This window comes from Triticum aestivum, chromosome 3B (assembly GCF_018294505.1).
Source record: "Triticum aestivum cultivar Chinese Spring chromosome 3B, IWGSC CS RefSeq v2.1, whole genome shotgun sequence".
NCBI classification, from domain to species: domain Eukaryota; kingdom Viridiplantae; phylum Streptophyta; class Magnoliopsida; order Poales; family Poaceae; genus Triticum; species Triticum aestivum.
The window spans coordinates 27931497-27953918 of NC_057801.1; the positions used below are offsets into that span (position 1 = coordinate 27931497).

The 22422-nt window shown below is 42.2% G+C and overlaps 1 pseudogene; it reads left to right on the forward strand.

Annotated features, from left to right (window-relative positions):
* The first annotated feature begins 2082 nt into the window (after positions 1 to 2082).
* On the forward strand, positions 2083 to 5675 carry LOC123064497 (probable LRR receptor-like serine/threonine-protein kinase At3g47570; annotated as a pseudogene).
* The last annotated feature ends 16747 nt before the right edge of the window (positions 5676 to 22422 follow it).

Here is a 22422-nt window from a genome sequence, read left to right on the forward strand (position 1 = left end):
TCATGCATATGTTTAGCCTGGAGATGAATCTTGTAACCATTATCTTATATTGTTTGAGTATAAATAAATGCCACGCGGCCTGACAAGGGTTATACGCTTCATCAACACTTCTATTTTTTCTCGTAAAGTTGCACTTGTTTCTTGTGTCAAAGTATCATTCCTGGAAGATAACCGTGCTGCTGTAATTTGTTTTGGCGTAGAGTGACAGATGAATCTGATCATCATATTGCAGAATTAGTTTCTACATCTCTTTTTACAGGAATATTGTGTGTTTGCCTATGCCCTGTAACTAACCGTGTCATTTTTCTTTTCTTTTTTCTGCCATGTGCAATTTTCGTTCCACTGAAAATTTTGCATCTGTTTTAAACTCATATAATTACACATGATAATTTTCTGTTACTCCAGTAAATTATTCTGTGGAGAGGTTACTCCTGTATTTTTGTAGTTCTTCTGCATGAAAACATATCTTTATGTTTTGAATAGGTTTTACAAGTCCTTTGGCTGTTGAGAATCTATTTTCAATACCCAGTGAATTTTGTCTGGAGCGCTGCTTTCCCCAGAGCTGGATTGCGCCGTGCAACCGTGCCACCGTGTGTCCCTCACCCACTGCACTTGCTCTGCTACCCATGAACACACTGCGCGGCCAGGCGCTCTCCGTCCTTGGCGCAGCCGCTGTCTCTGTTCTGGTGCCGTGCATGCAGGGCGGTGCGGTGCGAGGAAGTCGCCGTTTGGTCTCGGCTGCTGCCTTTTCCAAGAATCTTCTGTCAGTCAGGCACCTTCCCTTTAGTCTATCCATATGGTCCTCTCGTTCCCGATCCACCTATCGGATGCCTGCCAGCCAAACAAGTATCAATCTCACACTAGTCTGGTGTTATCTGATCTGATTGTGTGTATATACATCAGTCTGTCTAGCAGAACAAGAGTCGATTCCATTTGATAGTGCATACATATAGTAGTATCACTTATGTACTTTGTTATGTGGGGGTGGGGGGTAATTTGTGTTGTTTCAGAGTTCAGGATTGTAATCCGATCTTTTCGATAAATTCAGGGGCTAATATGCACTTACTCAGGAGATACAGAATATAGTTTTTTATGGCGAGCGCACTATAGCATGAGCTCTAATATGTCACTAGTCTCTTGGTGTGGAAGTTAAAAAAAAAGTCTTTTGGTGTGAATTTTTTTGAAGCAGATCGTTAATCACCTAATCTAAGAAGATTCAACGATGAAATTCTGAGGGATAACACACATATGTCTACTTAGAATGGATATAGTTTGACTCGCGTTTGCTATTTGTAGACACCTAAAATTCATTCAATCCTCATGCGCAGCCCCGAGGGTGAGATGGGAGATGTTGCGGCTAGCCATGGCAAAGCCTAGCTAGTTAGCGTACGTTTAGGAGTTGTTGGAGTAAGAAGATGAATAGCCATAGGAATATCGGGCAGAGGATATTAAATCAAAGACGCTAAATTATGTGGTACACCTACACGCCAACTGGGCCATGTCCACCATCAGTGTAAACTTGGTGTAAGTTACGGCATTACGGTCGCCGATATCGAATGGATACACGATTTACTTGACCCGCAAATCCATCAAAAGAAAACCAAGAAGGAACCACTTACGATCTGAAATGGCCGTCGTAAATATCCATACGCATTTTTTCTTCTGACAAAATAACCAAACTTGTATTAGCTGGAAAACGAGAACCTCAGACCAGTAAACCATTTCACATGCTGATATTTGCCAGCATCGAAACCGCTCGAGAGATGTTGCACATCAACGCAGAAGATGTCTGTCCGGTTCTGGCTGGACAATGGTCAATGGGTAGACCTGTGGGATTCGAGGCTGCACCAATGCCGCGACAACCTTGTCCAACTCAAACAGCGACAACAAAGATGGGCGTTGAGCTGTGAAAAATAGCGGTTTACTGGGAAGTTTGACGGATTCCAGGTCTTCGCTGTAGCCGCGGTCAAGCTACGACGATAAGGCCTGAGAATTTCAGATGATATACCAATGTGTGGATGTGAGGCCGCTGTAAATGTGTTTTTAAGCCCCTGGCGCCTCAGCCATCTGAGCAACAGTCCACAGCTCACACACAACACCACCCGACAATACCAAGCAGACACACGGCTGCCGCCTTCTGCTCTCCGGACAGCAGAGGTGCGTTTTCTATCTCCTTAATTATCTCAATTTATTTGTGTTGTGAGACTTGTCTCTTGTGGCTTAATTAGGCACGTAAAGTCACACGTAACCATTTGCTAAAGCTATTCCATTATGCTTCAAATAACAAACCGCTAGTTGTCAATGCATGTTAGCACACGCATCGATTCATATGATTATTTGTTCATAACTGGTTACAGCCTTGGCACAACGTACTTTCGCTAGTTACATATACCGAGTAGTTCATAGCATGCCACCAAGTTTATCATTTACATTTTTCAGGTCCGGAGAGTTGTTTCATGCGTCCCCCCCAAGCAACCGACGAAGCTCGCCATGCTTTTACTGTTGGCATTGCTGCTGCTCTGTAATGAAGTTGGCAACGCACACTGCTCAACTATCCACGAAAACAGCGTCGATCTGCACTCGCTGCTTGCCTTCAAGCAGAGCATCACCAACGATCCTCAAGGAGCCTTGAGTAACTGGGACAACAGGACCCACTTCTGCCGCTGGAATGGTGTCAACTGCACCTCCACGACACCACCGTTCCGTGTCTCGTCGCTTATTCTCGCTAGCCAAAACTTAGCAGGCCAAATTAGCCCCTCTCTTGGAAACCTAACTTTCCTCACGTGGCTTGACCTTTCCGGGAACTACTTTGTTGGCCCATTGCCTGTCCTTGGCCATCTTCAAAGACTACAGACACTTTACCTCAACAACAACAGTTTAAATGGGATAATTCCTGATTCACTTACCAACTGTTCCAACTTTATCAACTTAGATATCTCTGTAAACTCCCTCGTGGGTGTAATTCCTACAAAACTGGTCTTCCTTTCAAGTCTGGCCTACTTAGATCTCTCTGCAAACTCGCTAGCCGGTCAAATTCCACCAAAATTAGACCTTCTTTCACATTTGTCCTACTTAAACCTGTCAGTAAACTCCCTAGTGGGTCAAATTCCTACGGAAGTGGTCTTTCTTTCTGATCTGACTGCCTTGGATCTCTCTAAAACATGCTAGTGGGTCAAATTCCTCTGAAACTAGACTTCCTGCCAAAACTGATTTACTTGGATCTCTCTGTAAATTTGCTAGTAGGCCAAATTCCTCCGAGTTTAGGCTTTCTTCCTAATCTAACATATATCTTTCTTCGATCAAATCAACTTAAGGGGAGCATTCCTGAGCTTGGGCAATTTCCGCAATTGCAAGAGCTGATCCTGGGAAAAAATAAGCTTTCATGTGAACTCCCACATGCCATCTTGAATGCTTCTGGTTCGCTCCAAATTTTGGGCTTGGAATTCAATATGCTAAGCAACACATTGCCACCTAATATTGGCGACCGACTTCCTAAGCTCATTCATCTTACATTGTCTGGTAACACGTTTGAAGGTAACATCCCAGCTTCCCTAGGAAATGCTCAAGGTTTAAAACTGATAGATTTATCAGATAACAGTTTCACATGGATAATTCCTACTTCTTTTGGGAAGCTTTCAAATCTGACTATTCTAAACCTTGAGAATAACCTGCTTGAAACAAGGGACAACAGAGACTGGGAGTTCTTAAATGCACTAAGAAATAACAGTTTCACCGGGATAATTCCTACTTCTTTTGGAAAGCTTTCAAATCTAACTACCCTAAACCTTGAGAATAACCTGCTTGAAACAAGGGATAACAGAGACTGGGAGTTCTTAAATGCACTGAGAAATTGTCGGTCTCTAAAGGTACTATCAGTCTCTTTGAATCAGCTGCAGGGATCTACTCCCCAGTCCATTGGTAACCTATCCCCCAGCCTTGAGCAACTCTTGCTGTTTGGAAACAACTTATCAGGACAAGTACCCCAGAGCATCAGAAAACTTAGCGCCTTAATTAAACTGGTACTTGGTGAAAATATTTAAGTGGTACAATTGAGGGATGGGTTGGTGACCTAAAAGGCCTTGTATCATTATATCTCCAGTCAAACAGCTTCACCGGCCTAATCCCATCCTCTGTTGGCAAACTTACTCGATTGACATATCTGCATATAGGTGAAAATGAGTTCGAGGGCCATATACCAGCCAGCTTGGGAAACCTTCCACTCTTACGGCTGCACCTTGGCGATAACAATTTCCAAGTCTATATACCATCAAAATTTGGAAACCTCCAACAACTAATATCATTGAATCTCAGCCACAACTACCTCCAAGGTGACATACCTCACATTAGTACCCTTAAGCAACTTACTACTTTGGATCTTTCATCAAATAAGCTAACAGGGCAAATTCCTGATTCTTTGGGCCAATGTAACGGCTTAGTGAGTCTGCAAATAGATCAAAACTTTATGTCGGGAAACATTCCAACAACATTTGGCAACCTGTTGTCACCGAGCATGCTTAATATTTCACACAACAACTTGTCAGGCACTATCCCGTTAGCTCTGAGCAAACTAGAGTACCTCATCAATCTTGACCTTTCGTGTAATAATCTAGAAGGAGAATTACCAAGGAATGGAGTATTTGGAAATGCCACAGCTGTTTCAATTGAGGGTAATTGGGGGCTCTTTGGAGGTGCGATAGATCTTCACATGCCCATGTGCCCTACTGTTTCTCGGAGGTCAGAGACACAATACTATTTGGTCCGAGCGTTGATTCCATTATTTGGCTTCACATCACTTGTAATGTTGGCTTACATTGTATTCTTTGGGAAGAAGACGTCACGAACAACATATTCGGTTTTGCTTTCTTCTGGTAAGAAATTCCCTAGAGTTGCCTACAATGATGTAGCTCGAGCTACAGGGAAGTTCTCAGAGTTAAACCTTATTGGGAGAGGAAGCTATGGTTCAGTGTACAGAGGAAAGTTAACTCAAGCTAAAATACAAGTGGCTATTAAGGTTTTTGACCTTGATATGAAATGTGCGGACAAAAGTTTTGTAATAGAATATGAGGTTTTGAGTAGAATTCGGCACCGGAACCTTGTACCTATCCTAACTGCATGTTCAACAGTACACAATAAAGGTGACACTTTCAAGGCTCTAATTTATGAATTCATGCCTAACGGGAATTTGGACACATGGTTGCATAACAAATTTTTGAGTAGTTCTTCAAAATATTTGAGCTTATCTCAAAGAGCAATCATAGCTACTGGTATAGCCAATGCATTGGCTTATTTACACAATGATTGTGAAAGGCAGATTGTACATTGTGATTTGAAGCCAAAAAATATCCTTCTTGACGATGATATGAATGCTTACTTTGGAGACTTCGGCATTGCAAGCCTCATCGGACATTCAAGCCTAGCTACCTCAACTGGGCTGAAGGGAACGATAGGCCACATAGCTCCAGGTATATATATAGCAGTACCTGCACTTTCATTTTGATTGCCATCTGTTATTTGCATTAACAAATAAACTTAGAAATGTATTAATTGCTACAATCTTATCTCCTGACAGAATATGCTCAAAGCGGCAAGGCATCAATCTGTGGGGATGTTTACAGTTTCGGGATAGTACTCTTAGAGATGCTCATTGGCAAAAGACCGACAGACCCTATGTTTGAGAATGAACTCAACATGGCCAACTTTGTGCAGAGGAACTATCCAGATAAGATACTACTCCCTCTATAAACTAATATAAGAGTGTTTAGATTACTAAAATAGTGATCTAAACGCTCTTATATTAGTTTACGGAGGGAGTACATATTATTGATGCACGTCTCCATGGGGAATGCAAGGGCTATATCCAAGCCAACATTGGAGTAAATTGCAAAAAACCACCACAATTGTGGACGCGATTTCACAAAACCGCCACCATTCGTTTTTTTTCAAAAAACCACCACGTTTGTGCTGATAGTTTTCAAATAACGCTGATCGAGCGTTTTGCCGCGTCTGATAGCAAACCTGACCGGTTGGGCCCGCTGTCAGGTGCCACGTGGACATGGGGCGACGGCGGCCGTCAGGCGCCGTTAGACGGCGTCGCACAAAACCTAACGACCCGATCCAGAGCATCCTGTTCCCCCTGTCCTCCCCCGATTCCCCCCCTCCCCCCATGGCGACCGGCGGCGGCGGCGGTGACGACAGGGACGACCCCCACCTCTCCATCCTCGATTCCGCGGGCCTCTCCGCCATTCGTAGCTCGCCGACGGTGCTCCCTGCTCCTGCTGGCCCTGTTCGATCCGCCATTGTCGGCGTCGATGAGCGCGGCGAGGAGGTCAGCAGATTCAAAGCGAGCTCCGACGACCTTGAGTCCAGGGCGGCGGCCAATCTGGCCCAGGTGTGGAAGGCCAATCCAGGGCATAGCCATCAGTACACATCCGGCCTTGGTGGCGTGGAGTGAGTTTTTCCCCCTTTCCAGTTATTTGCATTGCGATTCTGGTAGTGTAGGTGAACAACTGATGTGATTTAGGTACTGTAGTTATAAGATTTCCTTTGTTTGCAGCTGAACGTAGGAATTAGGGCAATGCAATTAGGGTTTGTAGCTCAATTAAGGAATTAGGGTTTGTAGTTGTAGAATTGTTAACTGAATTGTAGCTCAATTAAGGAATTAGTTTTTCAATCCAGGAGTTAGGGTTTTAATTGTGCAATTGGTGTTCAATTTGCTATGAACTGAATTTTCTTAACTGAATTATCTTAACTGAATATGTTGTTTACTTACTTTTGCTGTGAAACAATAGGGTTTTAATTGTTAAATGAATTCTCTAATTTACTGAATTAGCTGTGAAATAATTGGGTTTTAATTGTTAAATGAATTCTCTAAGTTTACTGAATTTGCTGTGAAACAATTGGGTTTTAATTGTTAAATGAATTCTCTAAGTTTACTGAATTTGCTGTGAAACAATTGGGTTTTAATTGTTAACTGAATTCTCTAAGTTTACTGAATTTTCTTTTAACAATTGGGTTTTAATTGTTAACTGAATTCTCTAAGTTTACTGAATGTGCTATGAGCTGAATTTTCTTAACTGAATATGTGGTTTACTTACTTTTGCAGTTTGGATGAAGATGAACCTTGGGATCTCAGGTTCCATTTTCAAGGTTGTGACAACCTGGAAAGGACCATATGTGAATCTGATATCACATACATCAATATGTTAGCTATTATTGGGATTGAGGGGTATGATCAGAAGGACTCAATGTATTATGTGAAGCAACATGGTGTGGGAATGGCAGGCATGAAGCAAATCAAATCTGAGGAAGATGTTGAAGAAATGCTAATATTATATGAGGACAAGAGGTGTGTCAATGTCACAGTGATGAAAGGAAGAGAGTCTGACATGGAAATGAACATTGGAGATGGATGTGAGCAGCAGATTCCAATTTCTGAGATTGGTTCTCCTAAGGTATATAGTGTAGATGATGCAGGTGTGATATATCAAACTCAGACCTGTGAACCACAGCCAGAAGATTCTTATGGTGAATATCTTTTCACACAGGAGAGTTGCAATGTTAGAAGTGGGAAGGTCACAGCAGGTATCAAAGTATTAGATGACTTTCTTAATGAGTTTGCTGACATACCAGTAGTGCATGAAGAAGATTACATGAAAGAGGACAAGGAGGAAGAGGTGCAAGAGGAAGAGGAGGAAGGAAATGAACAACAAGAAGATGAGCTAGAGGAAGAGGAAGATGAAGATGATGCAAACTTATATCAGAAAATAAAAGACTTGAAGAGGAAGAGGGTTTTTGAAGGTGATTGTGAGCCAGAAGACTTATTCTGTGAGAATGAGGAGGAGGAGGATGGAGAGGGGTTTGTTCAGGCACCACCTATGCAGAAATTGCCTGTTAGAAGAGGTCCAACAGATAGAGCACATTGCAGTTCACAAGCTGAACTTGAGGGAGACTACATTCCTGTATCTGATGAAGATATGGATGAACTTTATGTTGATTCAGGTGCTGAAGTAGTGGTGCATTGTCCCACATCTGGAAGAAAGTCCAGGGCAAAAAAGAGGAAGTCCAGGATATGGTATGATGAGAATAGACTTGTGCCAGAACAACAAATATGTTGGCATATGTGTTTTGTTGATGTTTACCAATTCAGAAGAGCACTAGTTAACTTGCATGTGACACAAAGGAGGAACTTCCATTACCATAGGAACAACAAAGACAGGATCATAGTTGATTGTCTTGAGGAAGGCTGCCCCTTTCACATGGTTGCATCTGTGGTTGCAAATGAGAAAACATTCAGCATTAGGAAGCTGCAACTAGAGCATACTTGTGCTCCAAGTGATGGGAATTGCAAGGTTCCTGCTAGGTATGTGGCCAAAGCTGTTGAAGACTGCTTCATGACTGACCCCAGAGCAGGTATTGAGACTGTCATAGACAAGACAAAGGAGAAGTATGGTGTGGAGGTTGGAAAGATGAAGGCTTATAGGGCAAGGCAGCAAGCTTTGAATGTTGTGCAGGGTGACCAGGAAGCACAATATACTAGAATTACAGACTATCTGCAAGCTGTTTTGGACACAAATCCTGGGAGCGGATGCATTGTGACAACTAGGGTGGTGAAAGAGCATCCAAGCAAGAATCCAAGATTTCATAGACTTTTCATTTGTCTAGCAGCTCAAAGGGAGGGTTTTCTCAATGGATGTAGACCTTTCATTGGTATGTGTTAGCTCTCTTATTTCTCTTTTACCTACACACTATTGCTATGTTTCTAAGTTTTATTTTTTTAGGTCTAGATGGTTGTTTTGTGAAGTTAAACACAGGTCAACAGATCTTGGCAGCTACTGGCAGAGATGGAAACAATAATATATTTCCTTTGGCCTTTGGAGTAGTTGAGAAGGAGGACACCCCTACTTGGTGCTGGTTTTTAACTCAGCTCAAGATTGTTCTTGGTGGTGAATCAGGACAATTTGGCAATTACACAATAATTTCAGACAGGCAGAAGGTAATGTCCATAGCACATTCCTTGAGATTTTCATTGCACACCATAGTTCTTGTTGCACACCATAGTTCTTGTTGTACAACTTAGTTATAGCAAACTTAATTAGTATTTTCATTTCTGAAACCAGGGTCTGCTTAATGCCATTGACCAAATATTTCCTAACTGCCCTCAAAGATATTGTTTAAGGCATATTTATGCAAATTTCCAAAGTGCTGGATTTAGAGGAGATGAGCTTAAACAATATATGGATGCAGCAGCTTATTCTTACACTAGGAATGGGTTTGAAGAAGCAATGGAAGAAATTAGAAAGGAAAGTGAGGATGCTTGGGTCTGGCTTAAGAAAATTCCTGTAGAAACATGGGCTAGATATGCTATGGACACCAACTGTAAAACTGATCTAGTAGTGAACAACATTAGTGAGGTGTTCAACAGGATGATTTTGGATATCAGGGGCAAACCCATTAAAACAATGGTTGAAGGGGCTAGGTCCAAATTGATGGTGAAGTTCAATGAAAAAAGAAGTGGGGGGCAGAGTGCTAGATGGACAATAACCCCAACATATACAGAAATGCTAGAGGAGTCCAAAGAATGGGCTAGGAATTGCAAGGCTTTGATGGCTGGGCCAGATCTATATCAAGTAAATAGTGGTGAGAAATCATATGCAGTTGACTTGAAGAAGTGGACATGTGGCTGCAGAAAATGGGACATGAGAGGTGTACCATGTAACCATGCTGTCTCTGCCATCTACAAATCAAACCAGCAGCCTGAAGATTTTGTACACCAGTTCTTCAAGAAGCCTATGTACTTAGAAACTTACAAGCCAATGATTTACCCTGTTCCTGGACCTGACCTATGGAGAAAACAGATTCAAGAGACATAGACCCCCCTGTGTTCCATAGGAAGAAGGGAAGAAACCAGACTCAGAGAAGGAAGGGCCAGTTTGAAGTACCAAAACCCAAAGACACTTCAAGAATTGGAACTATAACTTGCAGCAACTGTGGAAAGCAAGGGCATAGGTACACAAATTGCGGTGATCCTTTGAAGCCAGCACTTGCAGCTAGGAAGAACAAGCATAAGGTCCTCAATTTAATAGCTTTTGCATCAAATTTATCTTTTATATCTTAATGAACAACTAATGCACACCTTTGTTCTATTTAAATTTTGTATCAGGAGGGAAGATCTGCCCCTACAGATGCAAGAGCTCCAACAACAACATCTGGTGGAAGAGTTGCAGCTGAACAGCCTGCTCCAACAGCTGCTGCAAGTTCTAGGGCTGCATCATCTGCTCCCAGGCCTACTTCTGCTGCTGCTGCAAGAGCCTCTTCATCAGCAACAACAGCCAATGCAGCAACTGCTCCCAGGCCTACTTCTGCTGCTGCTGGAAGAGCCTCTTCATCAGCAACAACAGCCACTGCATCAACTGCTCCCAGGCCTACTTCTACTGCTGCTGCAAGAGCTTCTTCATCAAGAGCTAGATCTTCATTTGCTCCTCCAAGGACTGCTACTTCTACTACAGCTCAATCTGCTTATGGAAGGGTGAGGAAGAGGCCTAACAGACTTAGGGATTACTTCTATGCTAGTGGAAATTAGAGCATATCTAGCTGCTGTGCTTGTTGTGCTGCTGGCATGTCTTTTGGAGAAAAACTATGAGCTTCTTGTGCTGCTGCCAAACTTGTCTTTTGGAGAAAACTATGTGCTTGTTGTGCTGCTGGCAAGTTAGAACTTGCTGAATGCTGCTGCCAAACTATGTGTCATGTTGCCAAACTTGTTATGTTGTGGTGCTGTCAAGTTAGAACTTGGTGTAATGTTGGCAACCTATGTGAACCATGTTGTTTATTGTGAACATGATGTCATGTTATGGTGTTGTTCAACTAGATGGCTTCACATTCTGTTGAAAATGGTGTTGTTCAACTATATGGCTAGGGGTATGCTAACCATAGTGGTGGATGCCTTTCATCGACGGTTGTCGAGAGGCTAGGGGTATGCTAACCATAGTGGTTGATGCCTCTCGTCGACAGTTGTCGAGAGGCTAGGGGTATGCTAACCAAAGTGGTGGATGCATTTCATCGACGGTTGTCGAGAGGCTAGGGGTATGCTAACCATAGTGGTGGATGCCTCTCGTCGACGGTTGTCGAGAGGCTAGGGGTATGCTAACCATAGTGGTGGATGCCTTTCATCGACGGTTGTCGAGAGGCTAGGGGTATGCTAACCTTGGATAACCCTATCCTCTCGACAACCGTCGACCAAAGGCATCCACCACTTTAGTTTGCGTAACCCTACCCTCTCGACAAACGTCCACAAAAGGCATTCAATAAAAAGGTTTGGATAACCCTACCCTATTCAATTCGGACCAGAATGCATATCAATAACACAATTCCATATGAGCAAATTCAACTAATATCATAGCTCCAAACACATATATAGTTCAACAAATATTCCATTGCACATTACAACATAGTCTTCACACACCACCATACATAGTTCAACATCATAATACTAAGCTTCATATTGGACCCCAATAGTCTTCACACCACACCATACATAGTTCAACAAAAAACAACCAGCAAGGCACAACACATAATACCAACAAACATCATACTTTACTCATTGCAAATTTCACTGATTTTCCTTATCTTCATCTTGTTCTCCTCCCCAGCCTTGAGCAAATCAGCTATGATATACTCAAGTCTTTTCTTCTCTTTCTTCAACTGTTCCATACCTTGCCCTGCTACAGCATTCTTCCAATTACTAACCAACTCATCATTGCTCTGCTTGATCACTTGGAGTGCTGTCTTCAGTTCCATATTCTCTTTCTCTAACCTAGCCCTTTCTTCCCGGGCTTCAACTACAGCACTTTCTACATCACCATCCTGCATAATCTTCTGGTAATTCTCCTTCATCACATTCTTGTGAACTGTTGCAAAAAAATTGCTTGTTTCCTTGATGTGGTTGTGGTGCTTCTCCTGGATTAGCCTCTTCTCTTCTCCAAGCTTCACTATGAGCTTTTCTTTGGATTCATTCTCTTTGCTACTCTGCTCATACATATCCCAAAGTTTGCAAAGTGCATTTTTCATTGGTTCTGGCCACTGTGGGTCAATCCACTGAACCAGACCACAATTGTCTCCCTCCTGTAATAATAATAATTAATAACCATTTACTAAAACCTGCCTAATTCAGTGAGATAGCAGGACAGGGTATTAACAAATTTGTTCTAATGCACACCTTTTTTCTAATTAAAATGATGGGACAGATAACAAATTTAATAACAGGACAACAAAATATTTTCAGTTAACATAGTAAAACCTGCCAAATCTCATCTAGCAAATATATTGAGTTAACCATTCATTTCACCTGCCAGATTAATTCATCAAAACATCAAATAATACACCATTTTAATATAACTAAGTAAACTGCTGTCAGCTAACAAACAAACCTACATTCAGTTAACCTGCAACTAACCTCATTACCACATCCATAAAACCTACTGCCAGTGTTGATTCCTTGAAAAACAACAGCCCTGTGCACAGCCTGCTTGTGGCAGCACACCGGTCCTCCGGCAACAATGCCACACCACTCGGGGTCAACAATGGTATGCGGGATCTACAATAGTGCAATATAACTCATATATACTACCAGAGCTCAAATCAATGAAAAGCAAAGCTCAAATCGATGGAAACCCTAACCCTAATCCACGGGCAAATCATACTCACATAGGTTTCATCATCGTGCGCGTTGAAGAGGGGTGACAGAGAGTCCTCACTGCTGGTTTCGCCGTCCTTCCAGTCGACCATGGCCGCGGCGGGTTTCGGCCGCGGCCGGCGGCGAGAAATGAGCGGCGGAAGAGACGGGAGGCAGAGACTGGATCGAGTGCGAGGGGAATGGACGACTGGGTTCGGCTGCACCAGGCTTTGTGCGACGCCGTCTAACGGTGCCTGACAGCCGCCGTCGCCCCCTGTCCACGTGGCACCTGACAGCGGGCCCAACCGGTCAGGTTTGCTATTAGACGCGGCAAAACGCTCGGTCAGCGTTATTTGAAAACTATCAGCACAAACGTGGTGGTTTTTTGAAAAAAAAAACGAATGGTGGCGGTTTTGTGAAATCGCGTCCACAATTGTGGTGGTTTTTTGCAATTTACTCCCAACATTGGAACGGAAAATGCTGCATATGGATGCCTGTTATCACTGATGGAAGTTGCTCTTTCTTGTACTCGCCTGATCCCAAGGGAACACATGAACATAAGAGAAGTAACCACTAAGTTGCATTCAATAGGTACGTTATACATTAGAGCAACCAAGCGAGAGCAAGTCATGATTCACTAGAGTGGATTGCAATGGGTCATGGTCTCATGTTATAACAGGCCGAGTTCACAACAGGCATACATAAGAGAAGAAGATAAATTAGCCTCGGGTACAATGAGCAACGTGCATAATATATAAGGTCACTAATGGATGCTGCCAAGTACTGAGGCATATGAGTAACAAGATTTCGTACAGGGATGATCTACATCTTTGTACTTCAGACTACTTGGCGAGCATGCTATCCTGGAATAGAGCTTATTCGTCTGCTGCAGTCGTTGCTCCCGCAATATATTGTAAGTATGAGCCGTGCTTTTTATGTTGTACTTTCATGTATTAAACCCCTGCTACACCTTAGCACCTGTGGTGTATACCGTACAATAATGCTTGGGTTAGATCGCTAGATAGTTGGACATCTATCCTCTATCTGTCTGTTGTTATCTCCAGTTTTAAGTGTGATCATGTATTTCTGTAACCTGGAGATCAATCTTGTAACCATTGTGTTATCTTGTTTGGATATAAATAAACGCCACGCCGCCTGACAAGGGTTATACGCTTCACAAAACTTCTGATTTCCTTGTAAAGTTACACTAGCTTCTTGTGAGAATGTATCATGCTGGAAGATAACCGTGATCTTGTAATTCTTCTTGCTGCAGAGTGATAGATGCATATGAATGTGCTCATCATATTGCAGAATTAATTTCTTACCTCCTTTTACCGGAATATTGCATGTTTGTGTACTCCCTGCCCGACAGTGCCATTTTTGTATCCTGTCCTACCACGAGGTCATGGCCAATTTTCGTTTCACTAGAAAAATTGTACTTCCTCTGTTTCCAAATATAAGTCCTTTTAGAAATTTCAATAATCTCTACATATGAATGTATGTAGACATATTTAGAGTGTAGATTTATTTATTTTTCTCCGTATGTAGTCTATATTGAAATATCTAAAAAGACCTATATTTAGGAACGAAGGGGAGTATCTGTTCTAAAAGTTATTTTTGTACATGATATCTACTCCCTCCGTTCCCAAATATTTGTCTTTCTAGCCATCTCAAATGGACTGCAACATACGGATGTATGTAGACATATTTTAAAGTGTAGATTCATTCATTTTGCTCCGTATGTAGTCATTTGTTGAAATCTCTAGAAAGACAATTATTTAGGAACGGAGGGAGTAGTAGTTTTTTCCGTAGATGTTACTCTAGTAATATTGTAGTTCTGCCCAAACACATATCTTTGTATTTTGAATAATTTTTTACAAATCTTTCGACTGTCTTTTTTTAGAAACGCCTCTAACTTTATTGATATTCATAACAATTACAGGTACACTGATTTGGACCTAAGATCCAAAAAAATACAAAGTAACTCCTATGACTAAAAATTACAATCAAATCTCTTGTAAACACCTTCGCGGTATCAATATCTGCTCGAAGAAATACTCCAAAGACTTAGGTAAAGAGGTTGCAATTAGACTGGAGCAACGATGTTGTCAATCTCTCACCCGCACAAACATTACTAATAATAAATTTTGAAAGCGGTTTGAGTCGTGAATACATTTTCAATACCCAGTGGATTTTGTTGTCCCCTATTTCCCAGTGAATTTGAAGCAGGAAAGTAAACAAAGTAAAGGTCTGGGCCGGCCCAGCATTTGCCATTGCGAAGCGGCAAACCCTATTGGGAGCTCATTTCGTCATTTTGTCAGCGAAACGCACAGGGTAGGAACCAAAGGGTTCCATAATGGGCCGGCCCATTTAGCGGTAGCAGTGTAAAAAACGCTCTGGTTTCCGGAACCTTCTATAGGGTTGCTATCAGTTCACATATGGTACGGTTTTTTTCATTATCTTTTATTTTTTGTTTACTTTTCCAGAAAAGTTCCCTTTTTATAAAAATGTTTGGAAACTGTAAAAAGGAATAACTATTATCAAACATGTTAGAATGTCCATAAAATAAATGTTCCAGTTTTAAAAAACTGTCCACAAATCAAATAATGTTTGATTTTTCAAAAGAATGTTCAAGAATTTCAGAAATGTCCCCGTTTAAAAAAATCTCACTATTTTAAAAATGTTTGTGTCTCTCAATTGTTTTTGCGAAATTCTAAAAAATGTTCATTAAAAAAATTGCTCTAATAAGTTTCTCGCAATTTCAAAAAATGTTTGTGCTTCTAATTGAATGACCAAAAAGACATCCAGTCGCTACAGTGCACCCCCACTCAGTACGGTATCGGGCTTGCTTTTATTTGAGTGGCAGTGTCGGCTTGCTACAGTCGTGTAGTAGGAAAAGATGGGCCAGCCCAGTCGCTCGCGCCCGTGCGTCGCGTCGCTACACCTCAGTGAGGCTCCGGAGGGCGGAGACAGGTGGCGGCCGGGGAACTATTTTGTACTCCCACCCCTAGGGTTCTCCCGGTGCTTTAAACTCAGTAGCACATTTTGAAATGTTTAAAAAATTATGAAAAAAATCCAGCAAATTGACACAACATTGTTGTATCTTGTGAGAAAAATTCAAATCAAAATTCAAAACATTGCCCGAGATAAAAAATGACAAAATGGTCATCAATGTGATAATGGGCCTAATCTAAATCCTACTTATCTTGTGTACTATTTACTGTCAAATATGTCATTTATGTTTCTCAAGCTATGTTTCGAATTTTGATTTCATATTTTTTGTAAACATACTTTGATGTTTTGTTAATGTGCTGGATTTTTTTCAATATTTTTCAAACATTTGAAAATGTGCTACCGACTTTTGGAGCACCGGAAGCACTCTAGGGTGAGAGTACCAGATATTTCCCCGGTGGCGGCCGTGCCGCCGGGTGTCGCTCTCCCGTCCTCCTTGCTGAGCCTCTCGCTGGTTCGCCCACTCTCACTCTACATCCTCCCCTACCCATGAGTGCACCGGCGGCTAGCTAGGCGCACTCCGTGGCCGCAGGGTTCCTCTCCTAGGTTAGGCGCGGCCGCTGTCTCTATTTCTGGTGTCGTTGCATGCCTGTCCTAGGCAGGGCAGTGCGAGGAGAAGCATGTCGCTGTTTGGGCTCGGTTGCTCCTGCTTTCCAAGATCCCTGTCGCTCACAGGTACTCCTTCTAGTGATCTTAACACTTATATTTCAGGTTGCAAGTGGGACTCACTAGTAGAAAAAGGGTCAAATGTGAAGCACAATAGTGCCGGTTTGAATTTCAGCCGGCACTAATGTGTACATTAGTGCCGATTCGTGACGGCGATCAATAGCACCGGTTCGTGGCGAACCTTTAGTACCGGTTCATGCCACGAACCGGTACTAAAGAGGTTGTGTCAGCCCGCGGTCAGGCTATGGCCCCACCATCACCATTTAGTGCCGGTTCGTACCACGAATCGGTACTAATGAGGCAAGCTGTTTTTAGTCCCACCTCGCTCCCCTAACAAGCCTTTTACCATCTTAAATATGTTATTTCTCAAACTATCACAAGCACTTGGTCTTCATTGAACTCTATGTGTAGAATTTGTGGCCGCAATATGAGTCTTCTTCGGTTTATAAATCGTTGATGACTCATATTGACAATTCAGATTGTACACACAAAGATCATTGATGATCAAAGTATTTTTGATGTTATAAGATCATATTGACAATTTAGACTGTAAAGAAATATAAGATCATGCTCTAAATGCTCTTATATTTTTTGCGTTCAGTATGCATCATTCAAAGCGACGCCATCAACTTTCAACCGTTTATGCCTTCATTTGCTATTTTTCATGCATTTAATGATTTGTTTTGAGAACTAAATGACCTGGAAATTGAAAGGCACTACAAATGAACTCTGAAAAAGTTGAAGCTTGGCATGGTATCATCATTTCACCCACATATCATGTTCAAAAAAGTAGAGAGGGTTACGACAAAAACTGGATGCACTTCGTTTACAAACTGGACAACCTCTTTCGAAGTATTCGGGTTTATGACGAAATTAAACTCATCTGTTACAAAAGCATTTCATTTTTAAACTTATTACAACTCCAGACTTTTTGTGCATTCAGTATGCACCATTCAACTGCTAGGCGGGAGGAGCTCTTAAGTACCGGTTCTAACTGCTAGGCGGGAGGAGCTGTTTCGTACCGGTTCGTGGCGAACCTTTAGCACCGGTTCGTGCCACGAACTGGTACTAATGAGGTTGTGTCAGGTAAGGCTGGGGCCCCACGAGCACCTTTAGTACCGGTTCATAGATGAACCAGTACTACAGTTTCTTAGTAAGCTGTTTTTTAGTCCTACCTCGCGAAGAAAGAGGGACTAGGAGCGGTTTATAAGCCCTGAGTGCAGAGACGATGAAGAAGAGGCTCAATGCTCACGTTGCTTAGCTTCAAGCCTTCAGGAATATGGTAGACTGCACGGAGCTATGCGCAGTGCAGTTTACACTATTCCGAAAGGCTTGAAGCAAATTAACGAGCATTGCACCTCTTTTTTATTTTTAATAACTTATTACAACTCTGGACTTCTTCTGTTATGGCAAAAACTAATTGCACGTCGGCATTTCTTTTTTTTAAACTTTGGTTATAACTCCAGACTTTGACCATCAAGTTTTGCAGAAAAGAAAAAATAGCAGAAAAGAAAAAATAGCAGAAAAAACTATAGCTGAAAAGAAAAAAACTATATAAAATGACCGTGAAATTGAAAATCACTACAAAATGAACTCTGAAAATGTTGAATTTTGGCAAACTAGATGAAAAACTACTCACAAATAAATAGAAGAAAATAAATATAACAGAAAAGAAAAAACTATAAAAAAAACTACGCAGAAATAAATAGAAGAAAATAAAGCAGAAAAGAAAAAAGTATAAAAAAATTGGGGCGCTGCCCTGTGGGCCTGCTAGGCCATGGGCGTGCAATTACAGGCCTTAAAGGCCCAGCAGACTCACAGGGCAACGCGCAGAATTTAGGCCCACAAGCCTACTATATAGAGGAGTTCAAAAAGGTAGCCGCGGCTGGGTTTATAAACCAGTGCGGCTGCCCTTCGCCCGGCGAGGTGAGACTAAACTTTGGGGTGGCAGCGCGAGGCCTTTAGTACCGGTTGGTGGCTCCAACCGGTACTAAAAATCACCCTTTAGTACCGGTTGGAGCAGGCCTGCTCTTCCCGCCTCTTGGCCTGGCCAAAGTTGGCCTTTAGTACCGGTTGGTAAAGGCCCATCATATATATATAGCACTTACGAAAATTTCAGTTACATCTCCCCACTTCGTCTCCAACCTCTCGCGACATCGCCGCGCGCCGCTCGATCCCCTCGTCGCCGCCCGTCGCCCGTCGTCTGTCGTCGTCGTCGCTGTCCCCGCCGCCGCCCGTCGTCGTCGTCGTCTCGCGCCGCCGCCCCGAACGCCGCCGCCGTCCGTCGTCGTCGCTGCGGTCCCTTACGTCTCTCGCACCCGCGCGCCGGCGCCCCCGCCCCGTACGCCTCCGCCCCCGCCCCGTACGCCGGCGCCCCCGCTCGTACGTACGGGGCGGCGGCGTACGGGGCGGCGTACACACACATACACACATACACACACATATATACACACATACACACACTACACACATATACACACACACACACATTTTTTTACTTATTTTCTGTTTTCTGTTTTTTAGAAAATTTAATTAGATATTAATTAGCTATGTATGTGAGATTTGAATTAGTTGAATAATTAATATAACTAATTTATTTTTAGTAAGAAAATTATCGAACTAGTTTATTTAGGTATATGAGATTTGAACTAGTTGAATAATTAATATAACTAGTTTATTTTTAGTAAGAAAATTGTCGAACTAGTTTATTTAGGTATTTGAGATTTGAACTAGTTGAGTAATTAATATAACTAGTTTATTTTTAGTAAGAAAATTGTCGTATCTAAGATTTGATTATCTAATTAAAATATTATTTGTTAATGAGTTTTTCTGTTTTTTTAATGTTTTTATATATTTTGAGTTTATATAAATGTTAGATTAATGTCGAATGTTAGATGAATTAGATAGAAAAGTTAAATATATAGTAATGTCAATTGTTAGAGATGAATATAGTTAGATATATATTTGAATTGGCTAGATATTAATTAATGTTAGATAGTAATAAGTGTTTAATGTTTCACCTATATGAACATATAGGAAATGTCATCTGACGACGAAAAAGATTTCATTATGTGCGAACACTGTGAAGACCAGCGCGGCCTGTGTGACAGAAATTTCCTTGTTGATGGTAGGCGCTTCAGCATCAAGCTGAATGAGACATTCGAAGTGGATACAGTAAGTCACAACGACAATTATTATTTGAATGCAAAACTTATGCTTCATTTGCTTCAACTTATAATTTTAAAGCATGATTTATGCTTTATTTGCTTCAACTTATAAGTTTTAAATTTTCACTATTCTACTAGCACATCCCCTGCCATGCAAGAATTTTTGTCTTGGATAAGATAGGTTTTAGTGCTATAAATGATATGGAGGTAAAAAGAGTTTACTTGAAGACGGAGCATGGGTATACTTTCAACGTCAAATTACATAATGGAGACACATACACCCATTTTGAATGCAAAACTTGGCAAGCACTATGCAAGGCTTATGCATTTGAGCCTGATATGGTTATCACCTTTGATATTCGTCCGGAAGATGATATTGAAGGTAATATAGACATCTGGGTTGATGTGCAAACGCCTCCAGTTCTACCATTATGTGAGTTTTTCTCAACCATGCATGCATATGTTTATGTCTTTGATACAGTTTATTCAAAAATAGTTGATAACTAATTTGTATTGTCAGCTTATTTCAGTTCAAGCAAACATGTCCGACGCTTGGTAGACAGGACCTACTACTGCATCGGGGCTCAACTAAACTGCGAGGAGATAAATCATTATGTTTCATGGCTTGAGGATCTTAATACTTTCAAGACAAATTTTTTTCTTGAACTTAGAAATGTTAGTACTCAAAACGTGCGACCAATGGTGATCGTATTGAACTACGGTCACATCTATAATCGAAAGATGGTAAGATTTTAACTATTTATCCTTAATTAGTGCATCTTTTGCATACATTATTTTTGAAGCTAAACTCTTAGTATATTAATTACTATACGATGTTCTTCAACAGGGACTTCCGATGACAGTTGTGCCTCAGTGGATCGAGACAAAAGGTCGCATGTCAATGGTTAGCTTACGACCAAGATTTCCTACATTGCACATGAGTGCATTCAGGATTTCTGAAAGTGAAGAATGCTTAATAGTGAAAGATTGGAGCAAAATTGTTAACGATCGCAGAGAAGTACTAGGGGGCAGCAAGGAGAAGCGCAACCCAAGATTAGGAGACAGATTCATCTACATGCTCCAGTATGATGAATCAGGAGAGCTATACATGTTCTATGCTATTCTACCTGAGAGGGAGCAGCAGGAGTAGCTAGTTCATGCTCTTAATTAGTACTTGTCCTCTCTCATGTCCGTATTGTCCTGAACTTCGATGTTGGTGATGATTATGTTGAACTCGACGATATCTTTGCTTCTGTTACAAAGTGAATGTTTCTTCTTTAAGCTAGCCAGTGTTGGTGATGATTAGATAGCTAGCGGTAATGACTATGATGATTAAATAGTGGTAATTAATGACGACTACGATGATTTTTAGCTAGCTAGAGTTTATTTATTTATTAATATGCGATGATGATGATGATGATGATGATGATGACAACGACGACTACAACTCATTATAACGAAAAACAATCCTAAATTAAATTGATAAAACAAATTTAATTGAAAAATAAAAAATAAAACAAAAATCCACAAACATTTAGTACCGGTTGGTGTTACCAACCGGTACTAAAGGGCTCCCGGCCCCCGGAGCTGGCTCATGCCACGTGGTTTTCCTTTAGCACCGGTTCGTGCTGAACCGATACTAAAGGGGGGAGGCTTACAAACCGGTGCTATTGCCCAGTTCTGCACTAGTGACTGTCCGCAGGAAGCCCGCATCCGCCCAACATCCGCCAAATAACATAGGTGGAAAACCCGCATCTACCCGCATATTTTTACACGGGATAGGTGGGTTTAGCGGGCAACCCACATCCAACCAACATGACTGAAAGTGAATGTTCATGCACTCAAATAACAGCCGAGTACAAGCACGTACAGGCACGTCAGTCAGCATATACAAATACTCGATTGTTCAAGATCATGCATACTGAATAGTGATTGTTGAATACAAGGTCTTCTGGTGCCAGCGAACAACGGCAAGTTACCTGAAGCTGGACATCGTGCACTCTCAAAACGATCTGGTGTACTTAAAGCTATCGCCGCCCACACGGCTTGGAAGACGGATGGAGCAGAGAATGAGTACATGACTAATCAACCAGAGAGATGGATGTGTGTCCCTGCTTGCGGATGGCACCAGACAAACGCGAGGCTTTTTCCAAGATCGTGATGAGAGCAAAGATGCGTCGTCGATGGCAGAGCTGGGGCGGACCTGACGGAGCTGGGCCACGACATTGCGGCGGCATCAATGGTGGACTCGGACGACAGCGATGCTGTGGCGGCGTCCGTGGCAGCCATGGCGGAGTTGGAAGACGGCGTTGTGGTCATGGCGGAGCTACACGGCGGCGGGCCCTGATTCGAGGAAGTGAGAAGGAAGTGGGCTTGCGGGCGCCGCAGGACAAACCCACGTATCCCACATATCCAGTCGCTCTATCCGTGAGTGTCCACGAACACAAATTACGTGGGCTTTTACGTGGGCACCGCGGGCAGCCCGCGCCCACTTGCAGCCTGACTTATATTTCTTTGCTTAGTATGATGCCTGACTGACAATTTAAAGACAACTATCCATCTCATCAGTCTGCTGTTATCTGATTATTATGTGTAGATGGCATTGAACATACTATAAATCACGCTAGAGTACCCGCTCATCTGGAGGCATCGCAGCGCGCGTGCAATTTGGTTCGCTCCATCTACCATAGTTGTACGGTATTACGGCGCTGTAAAAAATCTGGTCGTTGGTTGCTCTGTACGTTTTGGTTTCAGCCTCCCGTGAATGAAGTGTGGGCCTCCTTTGCCCATGGGCCCAGCTCTATAGTGTATCTTGCGTTCATCTTTGGTGAGAAAACAGGTTGCCTGCCACGAGCGTGGTATTGGGCGGATAAAACACGGGTGGGTGGATTGAAGAAGAAATATCTCCCT